Here is a 22,960-nt window from a genome sequence, read left to right on the forward strand (position 1 = left end):
TTGGCAGGGTCTCTGCGAATCTTAGGCTTCCTTATGAAAAAGTGCTGCTTGCTAAGTATAGTTTATATCCTGAGCCCCAGGGAGAAAACAGAGAAAAGATTTCCGGTAAAATCAACCTCCATGGAAGTTCAATAGAGGGGCCTCTTCACGCGTGCCCCAGTTCTGATCCTGCATGAACAGTACTTTATCCTCTTCCCTGCTGCAGTCTTGTGCTCCATGCAGTCCCTCTTCCAGGGAGCCGCTGGACTCATCTCCATGCAGTAGGAATCTGGCCGTATCACCACTGCCCTCCCCTTACTGGAAATGCTTCAGTCCAAGTTCTGCAGCTCTGTGCCCTGACTCAGTCCTGTCGTACACACACCAGGCAGGTCTTGGTGGATTAATGGGACTGGATGAAGGGGACCTCAGGCAGTTGAAGTGGCTGTAGGGAACCAGGGTTGAAGGCTACACACCATCTAAAGAGAACCAACCCAACTCTGATTATTGCCATGGGAGAAAATGGCCACCATGTTCCCAGATCCTGATTGTTCAACATAATTGGGGGAATCTGGGTTTTTGTATGAAAGAGCCTAATTTTCAAGCGTTGGTTTATATTTTTTAAAACACTGTATGGGCCATCAACAAAGCATGTCTGTGGGCCACACACCCACATGCTGGGACCACTTTTGCCCTTTGCTGTGTGCCCCAAGATGTTGGCAGCTCTCCATAAATGCCATGCCCTTTCCTCTCTGTGACTTTCTCCGTCCTGGTCCCTATGCTGTCTTTGGCAGGTCAACTTGTCCTCATATAGTGCTTGTAACAGCTATGTGACTTTGGGCCAGTTACTCACCATCTTGATGCCTCAGTTCCCTCCTCTATAAAGTGGGAATAAAGGTGACTGGGAAGAATACGTGAGTTAACAAATGCAAAGTGTTAGAAAATGCTTGACATATTGTTCATCAGTGTCATCATCGTCATCATCCTTATTATTGTCCTCCATCTAGTCTTGGCTGTCACCTCTGAGATGCCTGCCTAGACTCCTTGAATGCAGGCTGTCCCCACCCCATCCCAATTCTTTCACACCCCATCCCCACAGCCATCTCACTGCATTGATTATCTGTTGGCTTCTCAGTACCCCCTGGGCTGTGGGCGCCTTGAGAGGAGGAATATCTTTCTCTCCATGCACAACTTCGAACAAATGCTTGGCCCGGAAGAGGCCTCCATAGAGGCTTACCGAGTGGATGCACCTTGCATGAACGGTGGTCTGGAAGCCTGATACCACTTGATATTTCTACCCAGCTGTTATTGTTACCACCCAGGCCAAGGATGTGCTTCTTCTGGAGGCACAAAAAGGTGGGGCTTGTCTGGCCCCACCACAGCATGACATCTATCCCTCCTCACAGTTCCCCTCTCTGATGGAAGCAAGGAAACAGGAAGTGAAACTGACAGGCACTGACCAACCTGGTTTCACATCAGGGGTGAATGAAAAGGACGAGCCCCCCACTCCCTGGGGTGGGGCAGGAGGGAGGTGGGGGTGGGGATGGGACATGAGTCATGGTGTGTCATCGAGATTTTTTTGGATGCATTTTTCAGTTTCAAAAGCATGAGGCGTTATTACTATGGGTTGAGAACCTGGAGCGCCAAATGACTGTGTTCCAAACAGGATGGCGCAATCGGTGTCTGGTAAAGTACCTGGGAGTTTTCTTCGTTCCAAGTGGGGTTTGTGGCTGAGCAGAGGGGCCTTACAGTGATGTTATGGTCCCCATACAGTAGCGATCTGGAAGATCTGAGCCCTGACTAATTCTTCTGCCCTTAATCTGGTGTTTAAAAGAAAAAAAAAACCCTCTGTGGTCGCAACCAAGATGTAATGATAGACTCTGAGCCCCGAGAGTCTCACCCAGCCTACTCCGGCACGTTTTGGGATGCTGTGAAACTGAATTGAGGTGCCTGTCGTCATAAGAGAACTGAACGAGTGGGGGTAAGAATTGAGATCAGCAAGAGTTGTGTTTCTCGTTGGTTGTACAAACAGGTACTTGCCGGAAGCTGCCTCAGTGGGAACAAGGTGGAGCTTCGTGAGGGCCCTGTTGAGTCTTTGCTGGGAATGATGGAGGTTTTTTCCATTTTCTCATTTTCCATGACTCTAATATAGTTATGACCTGGGACTTTTTGTGTGTGGGGTCCTGGAAGGATGTTTGTGATATTCAGGAGTTCTGGTGGGAGTCGGGTAGGGTGTGGATAGGGTGAACCTGAAACTTGCCCCAAATTTGTGTTCCATTCATCAATACCAATTACCCGCAACATCTTTAAACATTTATTCAAGAGATGCATGTTGTGGCTGGAAGAATATGGGATTTGGAGTCCACCATGCCTGGTCTTTCCTGGACAACTGGGTTGGACAAATTCCTCTACCTCTCTTAGCCCCGTTTCCTCATCTTCAACAATGCATTTGTGATGTAGAGTTTTTGGGAAATAATTAAAGCGACAATGTGCAGACAAATCCAGACAGACTGACCAAAAGGCTGGAGGTCAGTCTTAGGGCCGTCCCAAGGTCGTTTATCTTTTTTTTTTTTTTGAGACTGAGTGTAGCTCTGTCACCCAGGCTGGAGTGCAGTGGTGTGGTCTTGGCTCATTGCAACCACCGCCTCCTGGGTTCAAGCGATTCTTGTGCCTCAGCTTCCTGAGTTCTGGGATTACAGGTGCCTGCCACCATGTCCAGCTTATTTTTGCATTTTTAGTAGAGACGGGGTTTCACCATGTTGGCCAGGCTGGTCTCAAACTCCTGACCTCAAGTGATTCACCCACCTTGGCCTCCCAAAGTGCTGGCATTACAGGTACCCTTTATCTAATTTTATTTGTTTATTCTATTTTTTAAAGAGGGACCCCCAAATTGTATAGGCTTCAGGCTCAACAGAACCTGGACCCAGCCTTGATCTTGTATCTAGAATAATGAAGAACTGACTCTGGGAGTCAGTGCTGGAATCCTGGCTTCATCTGTTGATAGGGTCCAGCTGTTGGCATGGTGTATTTGTTCATCTTATATGCAGTTGCTATGAAGAGCATTTACTTATTACCCCAAATGGGAATCACACCCCTGGGCCCCTGGGACCAGCCACCCTGTGTAGATAACTATGGATAGCCCTTGCTAGAAAAGAAAAGGTCCAAGGTGATACACACACACACACACACACACACACACACACACACACATATATATATGTATATATATTTTTTGAGACGGAGTCTTGCTCTGTCGCCCAGGCTGGAGCGCAGTGGTGCAATCTCAGCTCGCTGCAAGCTCTGCCTCCTGGGTTCACGCCATTCTCCCGCCTCAGCCTCCCGAGTAGCTGGGACTACAGGCGCCCGCCACCACGCCCGGCTAATTTTTTTGTATTTTTAGTAGAGACGGGGTTTCAACGTGTTAGCCAGGATGGTCTCGATCTCCTGACCTCGTGATCCGCCCGCCTCGGCCTCCCAAAGTGCTGGGATTACAGGCATGAGCCACTGCGCCCGGCCATATATATATATATATATATATATTTTTTTTTTTAGTTCGCTTCAGTGGCAGAAACAGGAGTAGATGTGAAGGGCTTGGTCCTAGTTGAGAAATTTCTCAACTGATAATGACAGTTAACATGTACATCAGCTACTACAGGATCTCACAGCCGGGGTTATCAGTGGATAGGATGAGGATCTGTGAGGTGGGCAGGGCAGAGGTCATCATGATCCCCTTTTAGCAGATGCCAAACAGACCCAGAAAGGTCAAGGAGGTCATTGGAGGTTGCACTGCCACAAAAGGCACAGCCAGGATTCAAATGCAAGTCATCAAAACTCCAAATGTAGTGCTCCTTCAATGAATACCACATTGCCTCTCCAAGAAGCTGAGCACAAGAAAGATGGCAGGGTGGAGCTGCTGATGAGTGTTTGTTCTTTATGGAGAGTGACCCCATTTTAAGGCTGCCTATTGTGGTGGATGAGAGCAACGCGGATGGTAGGGCTCTGTTTACTGAGCATTTATGCATGCTGGGCTCTGTGCCCGGTAGAGCTCACGAAGCCCTCTCAATGCAGCCAGGTACACGTCAGTCTCTCGGGTTTATGGAGGAGGAACCTGAGGCTCACATAGGTGGCAGAGGCTCTTTGCTTCCTCCACTCTCTTTCCTTAGTTGTCAGAGTTCAAGGTTAATCTGATGAGGCTGGCAACCTCAACTTGTGGAAAACCAAAACCCCAACTGAATGTCTTTTTTTTTTTTTTTTTTTTTTTTAGAAGAAAGGGTCTCACTATGTTGCCCAGGCTGGCCTCGAACTCCTTGGCTCAAGCAATCCTCCCGCCTCAGCCTCCCAAAATGCTAGAATTGTAGGCATGAGCCACTGCACCCAGCCGTGACGACCCTTTGATTCTGCGACTCTGTTTTTCCTGACTGACTGTTGAATTAAGGCTTTGATATTGCGCGGGAGGAGATTTTCTTGTGTTTTGATTAATGTTGAACGTTACTCATCTAAGAGGTTAACGTGGAACATTTGTTGCAACTAATCCTATACATCTTCCGCTGGGATGTTTATCAGCGCTAGGAAGACTCGTAGGATGTCAGGATGAGAAGGGGCTTTCGAATGGGTCTATTCCAGGGGTTGCAAACCTGGGCACCTACAGGGGTCAGGCAGATGTCCATACCCTGTGCATCAGGCCAGGTACAAGCCGACAGGGTGTGACAGGGCCGTGGCATTCAAATTCAAGAACTTCAACACTCTATTGACCAAACAAAACTTGTCATATAGGGAAAATGTGGCCCACAACTCGAATGCAGGCAGGCCCCTCGTTACACCACCAGTTACTTTGCTGAGGTCCTGAGCATGAAAGTAGACCATGAATGAGTTCACCCAGTCTTGTTTGTTGTTGTAAATTAAAAAACTAAACAAAACACCTGCATTTGGATGTAAGGTTTTATAGTTTAGTGTGGTCACACAAATTATTTTAGTGGGTGCTCATGATATCTTCACTTTAAATATAAGGAGATTGAGGTTCAGAGAATTGAGCTAACTTCAACTCCATGTTGGGTGACCCCACATCCTTCTTGCCTGGGACAGTCCTGACCAACACTGGTTGTTCTATCATCACTATTAATAGCTTTATAGCGTCTTTTACTCTTCAAAGTGCTCTGCTTGGGGGATAAATCACAGGTCACACTATGGGCCTCAGCCCTAGCCATAGACTTGGGACTCAGCCATTTTCCTGGCCTCCTGAGGCAACACGCCTAGTACATGGCCGTGCAGTTCCAACTCCTGATCTGAGACTCTTTCCTCCTGTGTCTTCTTGTGAGAAGGACGGCAAGGCGGGCGGAGCAGTGTGGCTGTAAAGAGGAGCATGGATTCTGGTGTCCGTCTGACTTGGGTTTGAATCCTGGCTCGGCCACTTACCCCCCTGAGTTACTTAACCTCTCTGAGCCTCATTTTCCATGCCTGTGAAATGGAGGTAGTAACAATAGCTGCTTCATAGCCTTGGTTTGAGGATGCACTGAGAGAATGCACGGCTCCACTTAGCACTGACGAGTGCTTGGAATCAGTTACCCTTGGGCCCCTGGGGGAAGAGTCACATTCTAAAACATTTGAGGCAATCCACAGCCTCCACCACCATCACTGACGCCTCCTTGAGGATGAACAATGGCCTGACCAGCTCCCAGGGTAGGAAGCTGGGCCTCGGCCCACATGCTTGAGATGCTGGCGCCAGGAGCCAGGCCTGTGGAACTCAGAGGGGTGGTGCTGGGGGTGTTTGTGACTCCTGGCTTGTTTCATGGAGGGGGTGGGTTTGGAGTTGAGTTTCTAGAGTGGGAAGCTGGTTTCTCGGTGGGCTGAGGCGCACTCTGGGATCCGGGTAAGACCTGTTTCCCAGGAACTGGAGGGGCTGGTAAGGTACAGTCAGGGGGCTGGGGGCAAGGAAGGCTGAGCCGGTGAGCCTGCCAGGGCCATGGGGCGGTGGGTGTTCTCCAGGTAATCCAGGGAGAAGTACCCAGACTCTGACCAAGCTGCGGCTCCGTGGCAGAGGAGCCTGAAATCTAGCCTTTGGGGCTCTTCAGCTTTCCCTGAGGAGCTTCAAATAAGAAATCCTTTTGTGCAGGCGGCACTCCAGGCTAAGGCAGGATTCTGGGGTCGGCACAGACCTCAGCAGTTTCTGCAGCTCCACTAGGGTTGAGTGCCAGGGTTCCAGGCAGTGCGCTGGAGCTCAGCCCCTATTCTGGGTCTCATCCTCATTTGCAGACCCATTTGTTACTGTGACGACTAATTACCATTGTGAGCAAATCGGGCAATGCTGGAAAAGCACTTGGTAAACCACGAGGGGCCATGCAGGCATAAGGTCACAGCCATCAATCCATCCGGCTGGTCACTTGGGGTGGCACCTACTGACTAATGAGTGTCACTGGGCAGGCCCCGGTTTGGGATTTACTCTTTGGTCATGGCTACCTGCAGTGGGGCATTGACTAGATGAAGAAAAGCACCTTTGGGCGCTTCAGGCTGCGGCTCTGAGGTCTGCATCGACCTGAACTTGCAGGCAATGGTGCAGTGACCAGCTTCATGTGGGCGGCTCTGGACTTTCCCTTCTCCAGGCCTCAGTTTCCCCTCTGTACATGGGGACAGGTGTGGGGGCCACCACGTTGCTGTGAGAATTCAGTGTGAGGCTTTTGCTCGTCAACACACTCTGAGGTCTCAAAATAAAAAAATCCCCATTTGTTCACTGTGATAAATGCCGAAAGCCTTAGTGGCAGGCTGAGGCCTTCTCAGTTTTTCGTGATTCTTTGTTTTGACAGGGGTAAATTGATGATCTCTTCTGATGGATCTTTTTCTATTTTTGCAGCTATTTTCCCACCTTATTTGGGGGATGCTGTTCTCAAATTTCTTTTTTGTTTCTTTGCTTAAATAGGGATTCACTATGTTGGCCAGGGTGTTCTCAAACTCTTGGGCTCAAGCTATCCACCTGCCTCGGCCTCCCAAAGTGCTAGGATTACAGGCATGAGCCACTGCGCCCGGCTTAAAATTGCTTAAGAATTACCAGGGGACACTTAAATAATGCAGGTTTCCTGTTTCTAGGCCAGAGGTTCCATTCAGTTGGTTCGGAGTGGGGCCCAGGAATCTGCATTTTCACAAGTGCCCTTGGAGGAAGTGTTATCTAGAGTGTGTGTGTTGAGGGGAGAGGTAAGCCCTGTGTGTGTGTGTGTGTGTGTGTGTGAGGGAGGTAGAGCTGAGCCCCCATTCCCTCCCTCCCTCATTTATCCCCAGCCTCCTGCCCCACCTTAACATGCCTCCTCTGGGCACCTGCACTTCGGCTTTGGCATAAATAGACCAGGTTTGACTGTGCTTCTGACCCAGGAAAATGCGTTCCGTGTCTTGGAGCCTGCGTTTTCTTGGCTGTAATGCAGGGGACGATATAGGGCTCAATGAGAGTGAGCCAGTCTTCTTACGCTTCTTTGTGCCAGGTGCGAGGGCTCTTCATCAAGGAACTCAGACAAATGGCATGAACCGCAGAAGGGACGCTGTGATGAACAGGACGTGTCTCCAGCCCTGCTTTTGGTCTTGGGGGCCCCCTCTGAGCTGCTGGGATAGGAAGAGTGAGGAGGAGGATGAGAGCAAGAGCTGCTGTTTACCGAGTGCGTGACCGTGTGCAAGGCTGTCCTCAGCGGCTTGCTCACGTTAACTCATTTAATCTTCACATCAGCCCTGTGAGGCTGAAACTGTTACCGTCTCCACAGCAGAGATGAAGAGGCAGAGGCCCAGAGGCATTAGGGAACTTGCCCACGGTCCCAGCGAGTAAGTTCTGGAGTTCTGTGTTGATTCCAGGTCTGGTAGTGCGGTCACACCCACTCTCCACTATAGCCTTATGAATCACTAGGGCCGGCCTCTCCATAGCACATGACAATTTTCAAAACCACTCTCCTGTACGGTAACTGAACTGATCCTTACAATATACAATGTGCCAGGCACATTTTAAAAACAACTTTGTTGAAGTATTATTTATATACTGTAAAATTCACTTTTTAAAAAGAAATGTGGCCTCACTGTGTTGCCCAGGCTGGACTTAGACTTCTGATCTCAAGTGATCTTCTCACCTTAGCCTCCCAGGTAGACGTGACTACAGGTGAATTCACTTGTTTTGGTTGAAACTAAAAGTTTAATTTTGTTTATTAACATTATGAAGCTGTGCAACCACAGTCTAATTTTATAATGCTTTTTTTTCTTTTTCTTTTTTTTTTTTTTTTTTTTTGAGACAGAGTCTGGCTCTGTCACCCAGGCTGGAGTCAGTGGCCCAATCTCAGCTCACTGCAATCTCTGTCTCCCGGGTTCAAGTGATTCTCGTGCCTCAGCCTCCCGAGTAGCTGGAATTACAGGCGCGCGCCACCACACCTGGCTAATTTTTCTATTTTTAGTAGAGATGAGATTTTGCTGTGTTGGCCAGGCTGGTCTTGAACTCCTGACCTCATGTGATCTGCCCACCTTAGCCTCCCAACGTGCTGGGATTACAGGTATGAACCACCTCACCCTGCCCAATTTTATAATGTTTCTATCACCCTGGAAAGATCCTCTGGTACCCATTTGCAGTCACTCTTCACTTCTACCCCAGACTAAGGCGACCACCAATCTATTTCCTGTCTTTATAGTTTTGCCTTCAGATAAATGGAATCATGCAATATGTGGTCTTCCGTGCTGGGCTTTTTTTTACTTCGCACACTGTCTTTGAGGTCCATCCATGCCGTAGCAGGTATGCATATGTGTTATTTTTCCCTGCCGGATATTATTTCATTGCATGGATATACTGTTTTTGTTTTTCCATTCGCCAGTTGCTGGACTTTTGGGTTGTGTTTAGTTTTGCCACCAGGTCCTCTTCCTGTTATTGTGCCGTTCTGCAGCCGGAGAAACTGAGTTCTGAGGATTATTACTGTCCCACTCTAAAGCTGAAATTCCTTGCTGGTTAACCTGCCACAAAGCTTCAGAGTCAGACTCGAACCCCATCAACCCAATTCCAAACTCATCCATGGTCCCTGATAACCCTTGGCTTTAGCTACAAGTCTGAGCACCTGTTTTTTTTTTCCATTTGCTTTGTTTGTTTGTTTGTTTGTTTTGTTTTGTTTTTGTTTTGTTTTGAGAGAAGGTCTTGTTGCTCTGTTGCCCGGGCTGGAGTGCAGTAGCGTGATCTCGACTCACTGCAACCTCGGCCTCCCAGGCTCAAGGATCCTCCCACCTCAGGCTCCCAGGTAGCTGGGACTACAGGTGTGCACCACCACACCTGGCTAATTTTTGTATGTTTTTTAGTAGAGATGGGGTTCCATCGTGTTGCCCAGGCTGATCTTGAACTCCTGGGCTCAAGCAATTCACCTGCCTTAGCCTCCCAAAGGGCTGGGATTATAGGCACATGCCACCGCACCTGGCCCCATTTGCTTTTGAGAATCCCTATCCTTTTGCTATTCCAGCTTTCCCACAGAGGGGCAGCCGCCAGCCACGGAGAACTTCCTGAGGCTGCTGAGGCCAGGAAACCAATTTAAATTGAATAGTGGCTCACCGTCTCTCAAGAGACAGGGGCTTACTTCCTGCAGTGGGAAGGAGGACCGTGATGTGTGGTTTGGGCTTGACCTGATTCCCCCAGGTAGGAGAGCCAGGAACGCACTGAACACCGCTCTTCAGCGTTAATTAAAGACAGCTCCCAGGTGCTGAGACTAGACCCAGAAACAGGCCGCTCCTGAGCACACAAACTGCGTTTTTTTCTGCTCTTTGTTCCCTCTTCCACAGTGTTGGGAAGACAATGTAGGCTGTTCTGGGGACTGATTGCTCATAGCACTGCCAGGAAATCCATCTTCTCCACCCGCTGTCCCAGGTCTCCAGCCCCTAGGGCAGGACTACCCCAGGGTGCAGAGTTCAGGCTATGGTTGGGAGATGGGGGCAAGGCGGGGGCCCCCATCTGTGGGGCCATGCTCACTGAAATGCTCGCTGTTTGATTCCTCCAGAGCTGGTTTGTTGGTGTTAGCTGGTGATTGTGAATCAAAGGCCAAGTGCACAGGGAGCCACTTCTACCGAGGCATTAATGAAGCCGAAGGGAGTGTGGGTTGGAGATGGCTTTTTTGGAACAGGGAATCTCAATGATTCTCCTATCCTAGCTGTGCTGTTATGGAACCCAAATTAGCAGTTGGTCCTGTTAAATATCAAAGACGCTGTGAAATGAGGTCTGGGCAGTACTAAAAAATGATGTAGCAACTTGTAATGATGGGAAACGCTAGTGTATAAAGTGCAGTAGCAAGCTGCCTGTGTAGATTTACAGTGTGGTCGCTGATCCATCATGTATTTTATTATGGTTTTCCTTTCTTTGTTTTTTGCTCGGGCGGGTCTGAAACTCCTAGCTTCAAGGGATCCTCCTGCCTTGGCCTATATATTTTAATTTGTAATTTATAACTTTACATGTTTAATGTATAAAATTTTGAATACATCGTGTTTAAATATATATCATTCTATTTTATAAAATATCAGTCACTGATATTTCTGTACTAAAATGACAGTTTATATTTAAGTAGTTGTCACTCAGTGGGCCCTGACCGCATGCCAGGTGTGTAGACAGCCCTTGCTGTGTCCTAGAGTCCTCACAGCAGCCTTGTGAGGCAGATCCTCGTCTTCTCCCCATTTCACAGATGAGGAAAGAAGACTGAGGAAGGTTCAATGTTTGCCCCAGGTTGCATGGCTCAGAGGTGAAGTAGCCAGATTCCCTGCACCTCCAGCCCCCCGCTCTCTGTGCTGTTCGATCAGCTCACACTTCCTCTGCGTCTGTGCAGAAGAGGGTGGGAGGCTAGAGGAAAAGGTGGCTGCATGGGTGCTTCATGGTCTCTGGGGTAGGTTGGTTATTTATGAGTGATTACAGTTTTTCTTTAGACATTTGTGGATTTTCTAAAATGTCAACATATGACTATGTAGGAGAGAGAAAATAACAACAGCAACAACGACTTTTCCTCTCCCCTCTGAGGTTCAGTGACTTGGGCCTGAGAATCGAACTGGTAAAAGACGATTGAACAGGAGAAAATATTTCACAGGCGAGTGAGGATTTCACAGACACGAAGTGAAAACCCAAAGAAGGGGTTATATACTATTTTAACAAAAGCCAGTACATCTTGGAGAAGCAACTAGATGAAGAAAAAAGGAGTTTATGACTTCTAAGGGCAGTAAATTGTTGGAAGGTAAATATATGGGGGGAACTAATGGAAGGTTAGGGTTATTTAGTAAGATTTGTTATGCAAACTCGAGTTGCATAATAAAAGTGGTCACCTGTGTTTCAGAGTTGTCCTTCTCTTCAGAAAACCAAACACCGCATGTTCTCCCTCGTAGGTGGGAATTGAACAATGAGATCACTTGGACACAGGGTGGGGAACATCACACACTGGGACTTGTCGTGGGGCAGGGGGAGGGGGGAGGGATAGCATTAGGAGAAATACCTAATGTAAATGACGAGTTAATGGGTGCAGCACACCAACATGGCACATGTGTACATATGTAACAAACCTGCACATGGTGCACATGTACCCTAGAACTTAAAAGTATAATAAAAAAATAAAAATAAATAAATAAACGAACAAACAAACCAAAAAGAGTTGTCCTCTTCTTGGTATGAGAAAGAGATACCTTTGCAAATGGAATTTTATGTTACTTTTACAAAGAAAACTTTTCTTTTTCTTTTTTTTTAGACAAGATCTTGCTCTGTTGCCCAGGTTGGAGGGCAGCGTGTGATCTCAGCTCACTCAGCCTCCACCTCTCCACCTCCCCGGGCTCAAACAATCCTCCCACCTCAACCTCTTGAGTAGCTGGGACCACAGGCATGCACCATCAGGCTCGGCTAATTTTTTTAACTTTTTGTATAGATGAGGTCTCCCTGTGTTGCCCGGGCTGGTCTTGAACTCCTAGGCTTAAGTGATCCTCTCGCCTCAGCCTCCTGGAGTGCTGGAATTACAGGCATGGGTCACTGTTTCCTGCTTTCAGAAAGGGGCAGGGCAGAGACCTTATCAATTTCAGCTCAAATTAGTCTTTATGCCAAAGTGGCATATTTGGGGATAGCATACTCCAATCTCCTTTCATTGTATATTACATTTAAACCAGGAAAAAAAAATGTGATTACATTTCTTGTTTTAAATGTCCTAACTTTAAGGACACAATTTAAAGGGGAAAGAGTTGTGCGCTTAAAGTGGCCACCGTGAACTTACCCGTTGGGTGGAAAACCCATACGCCATTGAAATCATAACTAAGGAAAGGACTGAAAAGCCACTCAGATTAAACAGCCATTAAAAATGACAGACTTTGGGGAGCAGGGGTTGATGGAGCAGCCCAGAAAAGACTATGAGCTATCACGAGACACAACCCTGTGAGACCACAGGGGAAATGGGAAGGGGAAGGAAACGGAGAGGGAAACAGAGTCACCTGGAGCCAGAGCAGAGGGAGGCAGGGCCAGGACACAGTGGTTTGTGGCAGACAAAAAGTGGGGTTGTAGGCTGTGGACTTCTGTGGTGAACGTTGTTTCATTCATGCCATTTTAAAACATTCATTTAAAAATAATCAGTCAATTCATTTACTTTCACAAGGAAAACAGGCCTGGCGCAGTGGCTCACACCTGTAATCCCAGCACACTGGGAGGCCGAGGCAGGCAGATTGCTTGAGCCCTCGAGTTTGAGATCAGCCTGGGCAACATAACAAAACCCCATTTATATTTAAAAAAAAAAAAAATACAAAAAACAGCCAGGGCGTGCCTGTAGTTCACTTGAACTCAAGAGGCGGAGGTTGTAGTGAGCCATGATCACGCCACTAGGCTCCAGCCTGGGAGACAGAGTGGTGCCCTGTTTCAAAATTGATTTAAATTTTAATAAGGAAAGCAAAGAAAAGCAAACTAAACTTATGATGTGCCACCTAAATCATTGTTTCATTACAAAATAAGAAAAGTATCCTCTTCCCACAGTGGTGAAACTGTGTAGTTGTACAAAGAACACGGAATTCAGTTGAACGTGCTATGACCGTGTGTGAAAAATACATGTAAAGGGCTTTGAAATCTTACAAGTTAGTAAGGGGCATACAGCATCAGCAGCTAGGGTTTATCAAGTGCCTACTGAATGCCAGCCACTGTGCTAAGATTGTCACGATGATTTGATGGTTGTATCACTATTAGTCCCCGGCATTTGAAGATTGCTGGCCCCATTCTAAGCACTTTTCATGCCTTAGTTCACATAGATTCACAACAACCCAGTGAGATGAGGAAACTGAAACACACAGCAGGGAAATAAACAACTACTTGGTAATGTGAGCTGGGCGCGCCGTGATTACCTACATTCCACCAGATAAGAAATTCAGAGGAGACGAGGTAACTAACTCAAGGTCACGGGTATAGTGCAGTAGATGTTGAGACACATTGTGTGGAGGTGCATTTCTTTTGAACTGTTGTTTTGTGATGCTGGGCTGGGTGTTGGGGTTTATCCTAATTTGAACCATTTACAAGATGCTGCAGCATGGGGAATTTACCATCACTTCTTGCCTAAGGCCAGGTCTTAATGACAACTTTGGCTGAACTTTAGTTAAAAAGGAAATGCTGTATGTAGCCAAGCAGGTAGCTTTCTGTGATCTCATTTGAAACCGGGCTGGTGTTTCAAGAACAGGCATCCACGTGGCTTTAGCTGAGGGCAGCAGCCGGGAGGGAGAGGTGGGGGGACAGGGCAGGATTGGAAGCAGTAACCTGCTGAACTGTGCTGAGCTAGCAATAGGTAGAAGCAGAGTGGAGGCCTGAATGGATGGGTCAGGGAAGGCTTCCTGGAGGATGCAGGGTTCACAGTGGCACCAGGGTGGATGGACCAGGAGGGAGGGTGGGCCAGACAGCGAGGCAATGAGCACTGAAGCTTAATGAGCGAAGGAAGGTGATGCTTGTGCAGTTCATTGCAGACGTGCAGCTGATGCAAACTTCTTGCCTGTGCTTTGCAGCAGTGTGGGGGCTTCAGGTGGTAGATGGCATTTTGGGTTTTGGTTTTAAATTCAGGCTTTCTTTCAGTCACCTTGGAACCCGAAAGGCTACTAATTCAGAGTTCTGGATCCATAGGAGATGACCCTTTAAGTGTGATTTTGATTTACTGACTTTGTCGCCTTTACCTGGTGGACAGGGAAGAGATCAGATGTTTTGATGGGTAAGAACAAAATGTGAGGTGGTTGAAGAAGATGTGGAAAGGGCCCATGGTGCACTTTGTTCTGAAGTTGCAATGACGGGGGGTGACTCGGATCAGCCTATCAAAGTGACTCCCCCTCCTCAGATGGCCCAACATCAAAGGTGGGGAAAGGGCTGGGAGTTAGGGGGCCAGTCTCTTGTCCTGTCTCTGACTTGTAACATTTATTTATTTCCCTTCCCATTCACCATGGGTGTGAGGAAACAGTACACAAAACGGAACAGAATGAAAAATAACCCAGAAAACTCTGGGTGATAGGAAAACACGGAGGAAAAGATGAATTGATGCGAAAGTTATCCTTATGATGCATCATATCAAAAGGTCTGTTCATGTTATAGGTGGTGGGACACTGGTTTGATTCTGAGCTTCCAGGTGGCCAAAGCAAAGAGGCAAACCCAGAGGCTTGAGGACCCTCTCTACTGTCTCAAAACACATTCTCATCATCTCTATGAGCAACAAGTGTCATGGTGCTGTTGCCTACAAAATCCCTCAATGCCTGAAGGTCTGCCCCAAAGCACAAGTCAGTAAAAGCAGCTCTTCAGGGCCAAAGCAAGTGAATGTGAACGCTTGTGAAAGATGTAAGCTGCTAGGTGCGATGACTGTCGTAGCGGGGATTTATGCATCAGAGGACTGGCTTTTCTAAACCTGGTTTCTAGAGTCAGAGACACTTTTTAAAGTTGGCATTCTCAACAAGGGTTTTCCCTAACTGCCTTCAGAAACTGGCCAGTCTTCAGAAATGAAGTGATGTACAAAAGCGAAGTGTGTCTGGCGCGTAGTAGGTGCCCAGTTAAGGTCTGTCATTGCTATGGTTGGATAAAGCCAGTCTGCCGGGTTGAATCTCACTCTCATGCTTGCTATGCAACGTCAAAAGCTCTTTGCTGGGAAGAGGCCCGTTGGGAGCATTTGTTAGGGGTGTGATGCTGATAGCAGGTGGATTATTGAGAGATTTGCTGCAGAGCAAACACGGAGCTCAAGGCATCCTAATAATGTATGTATGTTTGAGGTTCAAGGAAAAACGCAGGTAAAAGAAGCGGGCAGAACTCTGAGAGCAGTCTGTAGAAAAAGAGAACTCGACCACTGGGAGAGAGGCAGATGGTTGCACAGTTGTGCTTCTTTGAATGCTGCTGGCCTGACTGAAGACAGAGCTGCATTCCAGCATGGTTGTAGCCCAAGTTGGCATCAGAAGCCACCTTCCGGTCACCCTGCAGATAGGGAAATATGTCCTGTTGGAGTCTGGCGGTAATTTGAGGGCTTCCACAGTATCATTTTAGAGAGGATCACTATTCCTAGCTGTGCAGATTGCTCTAAATTACATCGAGCACTTCATATTCTTGAGAAACCAGCTGCCACTGCAAGAAACCAGAGAACACTACAGCTGGAGGCATCTCAGGAATCGCCATGTCGTTGTCTTACAAAGGACGAAACTGACGCCCTGACCCGAATAGTGAATTCACAGTAGAATATTAACACTACGGCAGAGGCTGATCCCCCACAGTCCAGATCATTTATTGGTATGTTAATGACTAAGTGAAATGTTGCAAGCAACTTCGAGGTACATCAATAGAGCATTGGTTAAATAAATAAAGGTACGTTCATACGACAAGATGTATGGGTGGAAATATTTTAACAAAGACCATTAAAAAAGAATGAGGTTGATGGACTTTTATTGCTGTGGGAGGATGTCCATGACATATTGATGAGGAACAGAAGCAATTTGCAAAACAACGTGCACGTGTCTCTGTATGTGTGTCTACATATAGGTATGTGGATGTATAGAGGTGGTTATTTCCGGGTGGTAGGATTTCAGATTATTTTTACCTTCTTCTTTAGAGATTTTGTGCAGTGTTCAGCCTTTTTTTTTTTTTCTTTTTTCCTTTTCATGAGTGTGGATTTGTTATCATAAAAAGTTATATTAATTTTTAAACATGTTAACTGCTCATGTAAAATAGGTTTCAAAAAAAGTATCGAGGAAATACATGTTTATGGCACAACACTTGGAAAACGATTTTAAAAACTAGAAAGAAAAAACAGAATCTCATCCAAATCTGCCATCCAGAGCATCGTGGGCAGCCGCTAGGTTTGTTTACGGTACATCTCGCTGGGATTTGTAAGAAGAATCCCTTCGGAAAACTGCATGAAATTCTCTTAGATCTGTACACCGGAATTTACCAGATGGGTTTCCTAGATGTTAGACATCTCATTCTAGTTTTTCCTTATATAGCAGAGGACATCTTTGTGCGTATATGTTTGTCCACACTGTTTTCTTGGCAGTTTCTCTCCTGGTCAAAGGCACGGGCATTGGTAAAGCCCTTGGTACGCATTTTCCAGTTGCTTTTAGAATCTGTCTCTCAATTTACATTCCAACCTGAACCGCAAGAGAGTACCTATTTGACCCCAATCTCATGGACTCGGTGACTGTCTTTTAAAAATACTTACTAATTAATGAATCGTCTTTGAGCTTGCCCAGCAAGCTGGAGTCTGATGCAGAGCTCTGGGGTGCTATGGGCATCATATCATGTTGGCTTCGTGACCTTGGCATCCCTTCTGACTGACTCCAACAAAGATCTCAGGGACATGAGGGACAGAGACCGCAAGTATTATAACTTGTAGGTTGAAGGCAGTTCTCCCTAAACCCAAATGGTATTTGTATGTGCATGGTGGGGTAATTTTAAAGTTTACCTAAAAGATAAGCTGGAGAGAGTTACTGAGAATTTTTTGAAAAATGGGAGTAATGAAACCGAGTTTGCCCTTCCAGATAATAAGATTTAAGTATTTTATAGAAATAGAACGAGAAGATAATATAGGCCAAAGTTTATCTGATTTAAGAATGAGGGAAAGACTTATCAGACATAGAATATGAAGGAACTACAGAAGAAAAAGAGAAATAGCATTTTAAATTCTCTTTTAAATAAAAAAACACCATGAGCAAAATATTAAGCTATTTATTTGCTAAGAACACAAATTTGCAACATATAGAAAAAATGATTACTATCCCTTGTATATGTTCCTTCATTTAACATTTCTTAAGTGCTTATAATGGTTGATGCACTGTTATAAATGCTAGAAATGCAAAACATATTAAATACTTTTATATTTCCATAAGAAAAAGACTGAGCCTAATGAAAAATAGGTTAAAATGTAAGCAGTTTACAAAAGGAAAGATAGAAAAGGCATCAGCATATGAGAAAAATGCTAAGCTCCCCAATAACCATGAGTATGTCAATTAGTTCAACAGTGACACATGATTTTTCACTCTAAAAGTTAAAAAATTTTAGAATGGTTGCACTGAATTTTGACCAGTTGAAGGGTAAATTGGTTAAAACATTTTGGACACAATTTGATAACAGTTGTTTAAGATTATTAATATGATATATAATTTGATCTAGAAATTCTAGCTCGAGGACTCTATCCTAAGCATTGAATTAGAGATGAGGCCAAATTTTACGGACAAAAATTGCTTATCACAGCATTACTACACACACATACATACACACACAGACTCACCCAAGAGCTTTCACATTTGAGTAATAGTCTAATAAATTAAGGCGCACTTATACAGTGGAATAGTATGTAGATATTTAAAACTTTTTTCTAAGAATATTTAATGCCTATTACTAGGTAAAAATATGATATGAAATCATATGAATTTTAAAATATATGTGTTCAGAAACATCTTGTATACATGTTTTTATAACACAATGTTATATAACATGTTTTATAATGCAATGCTCATACACATATATGCGTATAAAGGACTGAACCCACATAAAAAATTTTTGGAAGGATATAGAGCAGGTTGTTAACTTTGGGGAAGAGGCTCTTATTTCAATTTTTAATTTTAAATTGTTAATATTTTCTTTTTAAACTTTTGCTATGAGGGAGTACTGCTTTTGTAAATAAGGAGATATTTTAGGAAGTTAACGTGAGATGAAAAATATGATTAATATTAAATACACACAAGCACCTAGCAAAACACACAGGAGAAAATAGCATTATGATGAGTAGGAACTATATTTTTATTCTTCTTGGTATTCTCTAAATTTTCTACAACAAATAAATGTAGATTTTATAGCTGGGAAGTAAACCACAGCTATCATTATAAAATGCGTAACATATTGAGATGACCCTCCTGTTTGTTTTTCCAGGCTCAGCGTGGCCCAAAATTCAGGAAACATAGGATACACTTATTTTAAAACATTATATTTGTTACACCTCCACATTCTGGGCTCAATATGTTTTTCTTTAACTGCTAGACACTCTTTCGGGTGTAGTACCTCTACATTTGGAGCAATAGGTCCAAATGTTAACCTGAACAAAGTACAATAAATTATCAGTATTTGACCCTTGTTGCCAGAATTTCTGGATACTCTGAAATGGATTTGTTGCACTGGAAGTTGCAGAAAAACATATTGCACGTAGTATTCAAAAATGTCCTGTGCTGTTTAAACATGGTCCAAACATTTTGGAATATAGTTTGGCAATTTCTTAGGCAATTAAACATACACCTGCCATACAACACAATAATTGCCCTCTTACGTATTTGCCCAAGAGAAGTGAAAGCATTTGTTGCTACACAGCTTGTACACAAAAGCTCACATCAGCACTGCTCGTTAACAGCTCCACGCTGGAAACCATCCCGATGTCCACTAATGGGGAAAGAGGTGAATGGTGATGCACGTACATCAACATGTATATCCACATTGCTCTGCAATACAAAAGGAGCCAACCACTGATAGCACAGTGTGGACTCCCAGACCATGACCAGGAGGCAAGAAGGCAGAAACGAGTGCACGGCGTGCAATTTCATTTGTATCATATTCTGGAAATGACAAGAGTAAGCTATAGGGACAGTGTCAGTGACAGTGGTTGTGTGGGGTTGGGGCAGGGAGTGTGGTTACATGGGGCGGGAGGCACTTGATGGGAGTGAGGAGAGGTTCTATATCTTAGTTTAGGTCGTTGATGGATATTCGTCAAAACTCATCCAACTGCCCACTTAAAATAGGTGTATTTATTGTATGTAAATTATCTCCCATCAAAGTTGATTTTTTTTTTTAAGTGAGCTTACTCCACGCAGGGCCCGTCACAGAATTACAAATTAAGATGGTGGCGGCAGAGTGTTAAACCAAGCTTGGGGCTCTGCACATGAAGTTGGCCCTGATGCTGTTTCCTGACTTTTCCGATACCAGGTGGGTGGGTGGGTGTGTGTGTGTTTGTGTGTGTGTGAGAGAGAGAGTACTTTACATAAATGGGATCTTACTATCAATGCCATTTTTAAATTTATTTTTTAACTCAATAGTAATGTGCTGGGGTCACCTCTCCAAGTCAATAAATTGAGCTCTGCGTCATTCTCTGTAGAGCATCCCGCTGTGGGTGTGTCTAACCGACGAACCCGTCTCCCTTTGATAGCCTTTGAGGATGTTTTCCATTTCTCACACTCAGCATCACTGAGCCCCATGCAATGCAGGGCTCTCTCTGCACAGCAGCCGTTTCTGAGCCCTCAGGCAGCAGCCCGGGCCCCTCCTCCCCAGGCGTGGTCTCTGGGTGCTGCTCGGAGGTTGTTTGCCTTGAGCATTTCCCTTCCCGCCTTCTCTTCGTCTTGAGCTTTAAATAGAATGGTGAGAGCTCTAGAATGATCGACTTTCTTAGCTCAGAGGCTGCTGCCACCACACCCCCTCCAGGGCCCCTGCAGCTTCAGCCCTGGCACCTGAATTACGCCTTGTCACTCCAGAGGCCTGGAAGGAGTTGCAGGAGGCACAGCCGGGGCTCCTTAGGGCCCAAGAGTCCATGCCCCCAGCATTGTCATCCAACATTCCCCTCAGCCCTGCCATGCCCTGTGAAGGGCTCTGAGTCTTGGGATTTCCAGAATCCACCATGAGACAGCTTTATATCCCCATGGGCGAGGGGGCACTTCTCAGTTTCAAAAGAGACTCAACCTGTATTTTCACCATATACAGCTTCATGTTGACTTCCCATGCCCAGGACTATCTTTGGGCTGCTGGCTCTTAGGGTCTGCCCAGGCAAACTGATGGGTGCTGTCAGGGGACTTGGGGTCACCCTCTGCTGGCCACGTGTCAGGCCACGCAGTGTTTATAGCCATCAGGGCTGTTTGAAGTGGGAGAGGACAGTGGCCTCTGACTAGCTTCAGTGGCCTTGGGAAAGTCTGCTACCTCGTCCCCTTCCACTTTTGCTATATAATGTGATCTGTGCCGTAGATGGGCCTTATGGAGAACACTTAACAGTCCAAAATGTCAAGGTCTTGTTTCTTTTTCTTTTTTAAAAAAAAATTTGTTTTGTTTTATTTTTGAGGCAGAGTCTTATTCTGTCGCCAAAGCTGTAGTGCAGTGGCATGATCTCGGCTCACTGCAACCTCCGCCTCCCAGGTTCAAGCGATTCTCCTGCCTCGGCCTCTTGAGTAGCTGGGACTACAGGCGTGTGCCACCACGCCCAGCTAATTTTTATATTTTTGGTAGAGACAGGGTTTCACCATGTTGACCAGGCTGGTCTTGAACTCCTGGCCTCAAGTGACCCGCCCGCCTCAGCCTCCCGAAGTGCTGAGATTACAGATGTGAGCCACTGGGTCCAGCCAAGTGGCTGGTTCCTTTTCTTCCGCAACAGGAGGCACTTCCCTCAATTTAGAAGCAATTTAGTCTGTCCTGCCAGGGCATCTGAGCTGGGCTCCCCACAGCACCACACATAAATCCTTGGTGAAGAGTGCACCGAGGAAAGAGAGAGGCTCCAGTGGGAGGGGGCTTCCATGGGAGCAGTGGCACCTTCTGCTTTGTCTGGATGGGCAGCTGTGTGTCCCCTTGGTCTGGTGGCCTCTGTGATCAGTGTAGCGATCGCCACGAGCACCCTGGAGAAAGGCTCCTCCAGCCCCACCTGGATTAAGGGTCCTACTGTGACTGATCATCGATCTGCCAGGGAGAGGGGATATTACATGGTCAAAGATAAACAAAATCGGCTCTCGTTAAAGGTGGTAAACACAGATTTTATTCAGCGATAGCTTCTACAGTAGGGAAGAGGCTCTAGTGTAAGCTGAGCTCAACTCTGATTTGTGCAGAGGTAACTGGGTGATTTGTTTTTCCGTTTGTTTTTTGAGACAGGGTCTTGCTCTCTCATCCAGGCTGGAGTGCAGTGGTGTGATCACAGCTCACTGCAGCCTCAGCCTCCTAGGGTCGAACAGTCCTCTTGCCTCAGCCTCTCAAGTAGCTGGGACTGTAGGTGCACACCACCACACCTAGCTAATTAAAAAAAAAACTGTAGAGACGGAAGGCTCCCTATGTTGCCAGGCTGGTCTCGAACTCCTGAGCTCAAGGGATCCTCCCACCTTGGCCTCCCAAAGTGCCAGGATGATAGGTGTGAGCCACCGCACCTGTCTTGGGTGCCCTCTGACTGGGTTCCCTCGGTGCCCTCTGTTTTTAAGAGAGAATGAGGGAGTAGGGAGGAGTGAGCCGGGGCTCAAACAATCAGAAAAGTGAAAAATTACACATCAGCATAATGAGACCAGCTGTGTAGACTAACTGGCCTCTATCAAAGTCAGGCTCCTGCCCTCCCTCAGCGGTGGGGACAGACCCTACCCTTGCTGATGGTACCATTTCAAAGAAATGGTTGTCAAGTCTTGAGAAAGATACTTCTGGGCGGTAGGAGGCACACATGGGACTCAAAGGGTGAGAGAAAGGATTTACAACTGGAAGTTTTTACATAAATGTCCATCCTCACGTGTTGGCTGGAACAAATTCTTTTGGCAGCCCCAGCTTTTCCACACAGGAGTGCAAAGCGGGGCTGGGCTGTCCCTGTGGCGTGGCCTGAGGCTGCCAGAAGCTTTGCTAGAGCTTGGCTGAGGGTCTTAGCGCAGGGTTGGATGGAGTTGTTCTTGCAGAGAGCTTTTGCAATTTTCCACACAGAGTGTCTGTCTTTCTTCAGCTTTGTTCTAGGCTGGTGATCTTCAGATAGAAAGGGGTATGGGGAGTCTTAACGGGAGCGGATTTCCAAGTCAGCTTCCTTCTGGACTTCCTTCCTCCTCACCAATGCATCCCATCAGTTTGCCTTTCCCAGCTGCCTTTCTTAATTGCTCTTCTACTTGACTTAAAATGATGCAGACCTAACCCATCCTGGATCCTAGTGGGTGAAAAAACTTCTGGGGCACCAATAAAGGGACAGTTTGAGGTGTCGGCATTGGAACTAAGACAGGTAATAAATCATTTTGCAGGTCAGATGGCTTTTAATATTTACCTCCAACATCATTTTATTATTATTATTATTTTACTTTTACTTTTTTATTTTGAGACAGAGTCTTGGTCTGTTGCCCAGGCTGGAGTGCAGGGACGTGATCTCGGCTCACTGCAACCTCCGCCTCACGGGTTCAAGCAATTCTCCTGCCTCAGCCTCCCAAGTAACTGGGATTACAGGCGCCTGCCACCATGCCTAGCTAATTTTTGTATTTTTAGTAGAGACAGGGTTTCACCATGTTGGCCAAGTAGGTGTCAAACTCCTGACCTTGGGTAATCCACCCGCCTCTGCCTTCCAAAGTGCTGAGATTACAGATGTGAGCCACCCCACCTGGCCTTCAACATCATTTTAAAAAGTAAAAAATAATTTGACTCTAGATTACCTTGTGACATTTTTGGCCTCCAACTTGGACAGAGTTGGAAAAATTCACTATAATAAATTCCTTCTAGCTCCATGGACTCAGTGGTCATATCTAGAAAAATGAAAACAGGATGTTAATTCCTGTCTTGTTCTAGCGACAAATAATATCCATCTCTGGGTATGTTAAC

At 46.1% G+C, this 22,960-nt stretch overlaps 1 long non-coding RNA gene across 1 annotated transcript in view; it reads left to right on the plus strand.

Moving 5' to 3' along the window:
- The window catches only part of LOC119624452 (uncharacterized), a 110,216-nt gene that overhangs the window by 60,088 nt on the left and 27,168 nt on the right, over nucleotides 1–22,960 (plus strand). The window lies entirely within an intron of this gene.

Source organism: Chlorocebus sabaeus, chromosome 1 (assembly GCF_047675955.1).
Source record: "Chlorocebus sabaeus isolate Y175 chromosome 1, mChlSab1.0.hap1, whole genome shotgun sequence".
Lineage (NCBI taxonomy): Eukaryota > Metazoa > Chordata > Mammalia > Primates > Cercopithecidae > Chlorocebus > Chlorocebus sabaeus.